Genomic DNA, 6000 nt, shown 5'->3' on the forward strand with positions numbered 1-6000 from the left:
ACAAAAAATATAATTAATGGAAATTATAGTTCTCTTTTTATACTTCAATGAGATTTTACTAACCGGCATAGTTAGCTTAACATATACCTGGAAATATTTGTGCGATTATGCCTTCCATATACAAATCATACCTGTCCTGTAGGTGTTTAAGTATGCCCTTAAGCCATTGAAAATTGTTAAGCTAGGTTCAAAACTGTTGTTAAGTTGTCCCTCGCTCTCTGGCAGAAGTAATGCTGGTTGGCTGTATATAGATATGTATGATATAATATATGATATACACTTCGCGTCATCAGGTTAGCGCCCCCCTTACACTCATTTTCTTTTACGTTTTTCTTTTTGCCTATTGCACGCAACTTCTTGGTTTTTTTTTTTTTTATTTCATTATCATCATATGAGATGTCTCTCATACCAAAAAAAAAGCGCGAGTGAAAACCCGTTATGTTTTATTTTCTATTATTCTGACCATCTCTTGATCTTCCGTTCAGCCTAGCCTATAGACTAGATCAGCTCTACTTACATTAGTATATTCATGAACAGCTAAGCAGCTCTATCAGCTCTTTTACTAATTCTTCTCCCCATGAATACGTAGCTAAACCCGATTTCTAGCCTTCTATAACTCACTCCAGTTCACTTCTTTCCCTTTTCCAACCAATGATTTGCAACATTTTGCATATTGAAACATGGATCGTTATTATTATTATAATTTAATATGATTTCATTTTTTGTTCGGGGCATTTGCTACGCATTGAGAGTCATTCATCTATGCTTAGATCCTTTGAGACAGGGACTACAATTCAACCCTTAATAGACAGCCAAATGCCATAAACAAATCTATAAAGCTGCTGCTCTGCGAATGTGTATGTGTATGTGTGTGTGTGTGTGTGTATGATTAATGTGTGTCTGCAATTATTGGTGTATACGCGTGTGTGTGTGTGTGTGTCGGCTGGCTAGAGTCCTGCTGCGTTCTCCTGCCCTCGGCCAGCGGCTGTCATCAGGTGCGTTTAATTGCGCGATTTTCGCGCCCACTAGAAAGCGCGACGTTGGCCTCGACTCGAACTAATTGGCCCTTACACATGGCCATAAATTAATACATTTTAAGTTGAATTGTCTAAGCCGCCGAGGGGCGGCACTGGGGCGGCGTGGGGGCCGCTGTCTCATTAATGCCTGCGGGCTCATTACAATAATTAAGGCTAATTTATGATGTCATTAATTTTAAATATACATGTGTACATAAAGACATGCCTGCGCATGCATAGCGTATGTGCACATGTTCCGGTCAATCCTTTAAGGTGGCACGGCTAATGAGCGGAAAAAAGGGGGGAAACGAGTGAGAGAATGAGAGGGAGAGGAAGTTCTGTGTGGGTGTTAAATGACCGAATGATTAGATGATAGCCAAGCAAAATAACCTCGAGGCAAGCGGAAGCACTAGTTTGGGGTTTAACTGTTAGTTTAGATATTTATAATATATGTACATGCGTATAAAGATATTTTGTGAGAAATGAAACTAATATATAATTCCTAATATACGACATATAGATGAAATATATACATATATAAGTAAAATCTTCTGACAGTGTCTAGATTCTGGATGAATGGTTTGAATTTATATTATTTCGCTACGAATAGCCGTCTCACTCGCACTCACAACCTACTACGTTTACGTTCAGCAGCAGCTATTCTCTCTCACTCGTGGAGGGACAATTTGAGAATCGAGGTAGTCTGGAGGTATAATTCGGCTGAGATTGCTTGTTCGCAGAGTAATATCACCCGAATTATACCTTCCGAATACCTCTCTACAGTAGCTCTCAGCCTCACGCTAATATCACAGTAGCAGTCGGAGACTCCGCTGTTACATGCTGCTGTTGACTCTGCTATTAAACTCTGATCTTAGACTTTGCTATAAAAGTCTGCTATTAGCCTCTGCTGTTAGACTCTGTTATTAGAATCTACTGTTAGAATCTGGTATTACACTCTGATATGTATAAGGCTCTGCTATAAGACTGCTGCTGTAAGACTGCACTATCCCAGCAAGCATTTGGAAGACTTATATAAGACTCTGCTATTGGCCTCTGGTGTTAGACTATGTTATTATACTCTGCTGTTAAAGTCTGATGGTAGACTCTGATATAAGAGTCTGCTATTAGCCTCTGCTGTTAGACTATGTTATAAGAGTCCGCTGTTATACTTTGCTGTCAAAGTCTTATGCTAGACTCTGATATAAGAGTCTGCTAATAGACTCTGTTATTGGAATCTGCTGTTAGAATCTGGTGTTACACTCTGATATAAAACGCTGCTTTTAGCAGCTACTATTAGACTGTACTAAAAGACTCTGGCCTCAGCTGTTAGACTTTGCTATTCAACTCTGTTATTAGACTCTGCTGTTAGACTCTTTTCTGCAGTTAGCTTCACAATATTACGTAATACAACATATTTTCAGCTTTTTGGCTTACCTTTTTTAGGTCTATTATATCATACTGATCTGTTTTGTTATCTACCCGCACAAACACACTCACACATTATCAGCTCGCATTTGGCTGTCTTTATTTGGCAATTTCCATTTCAATTTCTACTTTTAGTACTTTGGAATGGCTCCACAAAGGTTGTTTGCCTAAATGAAGACTTAAAATTGCTTATAATTTGTTCAGACGCACTTTCACACACACTTTTAGGCACATACTTGCCACACCCGCTCATTATGAAGTTAATTTCCGGTTGGCTTAATGCGATGCTGTCTCAAATGTTTTTGACTTGGTCGCTCTCGCTTTGTCGGACCGCTGCACATCATAAAATTTATCAAAATATGAAAATCACACACTTGCACACACACACACACACATTCGCACATACACAATGGCACACATACACGCACACGCCGGCTGCTGTTGCTGAAGCACCCTTTGCGGGTCTCAAGTGCAAGCCGGAGCGCTTAATTAGCCCGTCGTGTGAATTGTTTAACATTTTTGGGACCTCACGGCGTATACACGTTGCTTTTTATGATTTTCACACTTTGCCGGGCTGCTGCCCGACTGCGAAATTTAATTACCACACACTGCGGCCGAGCCTTGGCAAGGTGGCGAGGGCAAGGGTCAGGCAGGGCAGCGGGACGCGCTGAGCCACTTGGCGTGCAAATTACGCATGTCGACCGAGCCACTTGATTGGCGTTTTCAAGAGTAACACCCGCACTCGAATTCGTCCTCCTGATCCTTGTTTCCCAATCAACTCTCTGGCTCCCTCTCTGCCTCCCACTCTCACTCTCTCTCTCTCTCTCTCACTATCTCTCTCTCTCTCTCTGTACATTTCTCAATAAGACCATTCCTGGCTGACTGTGAATTTCAACCGTGTGATAAAAGCACTTGAGTTGGGTTTACAAGTATTTATTTATTTTTTATTTTTTTTATTTTATTTTTTTTATTTATTTATTTTATTTTTTTCAAAGAAAATAAATGTTAAATAAGCTGTCAGATGTTTAACAGAGATATTTTATAATGTTTAGAAATGTTTCTACTATATCAAATATAGTTTCGAATTTCTTCATCTCTTAGTTTTGATTTCTGGCTTTACTGAAAAGATCAAGAAAAAAGAATTCTCTACGACTAAAGCAGATTCTTCTAGCTTTTACCTCTTCATAGAGATTCCTGGCTACCTGAAGTATATATTTACATATCATATATATAAAGTCAGTGCTCACATTTTAAGAGAACTCGTTACGAGGTCGCTTATAAATGTGGGTTTGGGTGGTGCGTGTGGCCTCGTCGTCGTCTGTGGCTTTTACACCTTTAGCGCCTTTGTCAACATTTTAATGACAGCAATTCAGGCAATGTTCAGGAGCCGCTGATTGCGCTCCAGATACCTAGGCATTGTGTCTGTCCTGGCTAGCAGAAGGGCCTGACCCACAGCCGACAGTCAAGCAGGCAGGCAGCCAGGCAGCCAGTCAGCTAGGCAGGCAACAGGACTAGTCATCAAACCAACCCACCCCGAAGCCCACTGGAGTCCTTGCGGATTGTGTAATGTGTTTGAAGTTTGTTTGTTGCGCCAGATAAGTGTCATATTTAATTTCTTTCCTGCAGTCGCATTTTATTGTTGCATATTCATGACTGAGCGAGCCGCGGCTGGTGGTTAACAGCTCTTATCTTTTTTATGTTGCAACTTTTCTTGCCACCACAGGTCGCTAGAGACATGGCCATAACACGGACTCCAGCTGTCGATAAGGCAGCACCAGCCGAGCCTTAATGTTAACTTATTTCATCGTCATTTCATTTTTTATTCCGCCATTTGAATTCATATTTCAAATATGAATATGAAAATGACTTTGTGAAAACATCAATTTGATAGTCAAGAGATTCTTTTTAAATACGTTTAAAAGCTAGCATATTTGTACATTATTTTTTAAATTAAATGTTCAGCAATAAGTCGCCAGCCTCAAGAGACAATTGCCTAAGATTATATTAAAGCTCTGCTAAATTGAGGACGTAATTTGTGGAGTTTTAAGATTCAGAAGGTCAAATTGTATATGAAATTTTGCCTAGATTATTAAATATAAGTAAAGTTAGTTATAATAATTAGCTATCATTGCCCTATGATTGCTAGATTGTAGAATGATTGATTGTAGAATTTCTGAAAAAAAAAACCTTCTTAGAGTTATAAATTGAAATGAAAATGTTTAATAATTTAACCTCAGTCTCGTTTCTTGAAATCATCATGTAATGTAATAAAAACCATTATCAGAATTTTAAAAAGTTATTTAATGCTTCAGTTATCGCAAAGAATATAAATAATATGTAAATTATTATTATTATTATTAAGAAGTTACAATTAATATAAAATTAACTCTAACTTAAGGCTAAGCACTGGCAACAGGGGCCTTCGGCTGGAATATGTAAATACCTTATCCCATTAACAAGAACTGCTCCTCCTGCACCATACCATATTATGCTATTAACAGCATTCTGTTAATAACATAATCCCAACACCAGCTCTGCTACTGGTTCTCTGTACCTGACACCGACTTGTTACATGCCTCTCCCGGTACATTGACACTTTTATAGACATATAATACATTTTATACGAGCTGCACAGCTTCCATCGTACTATTAAAGACGAGGAATCTACACGTCGGTCTTTTGTACGCCACCACTTAAACATAACATAATAATTAAATAAGCAAAAATAAAGCTTAACAATCAAAGAGATTTAAAAAAATAAAAATAAAAAAAAAATAAGTAATAAGTAAAATTTCACAAATTTTATATACCCTGTTATGAAAATGAAGTATATAAACTAAAAGTCAAATTTAACAAAATCTATATACCCTGATATGCCCTATTGAATGCGTTCTGGGTATAAATATTTAGTCTAAAGAGTGTATTTTGTTCTGCGCTTGATAGTTATGTTTAAGAGCGACAATTTGCCCATTATAGAGAGTTTTGTAAGAAATGTACTTATAAGAGATAGCAATTCATTTCCTCTACATTTTTCACATGCTTCTATTGCTCTCATAGCGCTTCGGCTTAATCAGACGAAGCCGACGCGACGCTCATAAGTTACGCATCGTTAGATTAGGGTAGATGATCGTTCATATGGGCAGCTCTGCATACATACGAAGCTTATATGTATACATATAGATACAGACATATAGATAGACATGTAGATATATACATGAAAGAGCATGCCAATCATTGTCGCTTGCTCAGGTTTAACACAAACTGAGATTACTTACAATGTAATATCGTTTGAATTATGTGTAACTAAATTGACATTCATAGACTATACTATATAGTATATTCATATACTATGTAGTATACTCACACATATACAGTATACTCTGATTGTAATAAAAACTCTTTTAAATCTCCACACTCCTTAAGTAAGTTTTATATTCGCTAGACTTTATATCTCATCCAGTTCCATATTTCTCTCACCATCACCAAGGATAATTTTTAAGCTGTGCATTTGCCATATTCAGCATATGATATCTATTAGTGGCGTTTGTCACATGTGAAA

Source organism: Drosophila arizonae, chromosome X (assembly GCF_054131065.1).
Source record: "Drosophila arizonae isolate 15081-1271.41 chromosome X, UAZ_ARI_1.0, whole genome shotgun sequence".
NCBI lineage: Eukaryota > Metazoa > Arthropoda > Insecta > Diptera > Drosophilidae > Drosophila > Drosophila arizonae.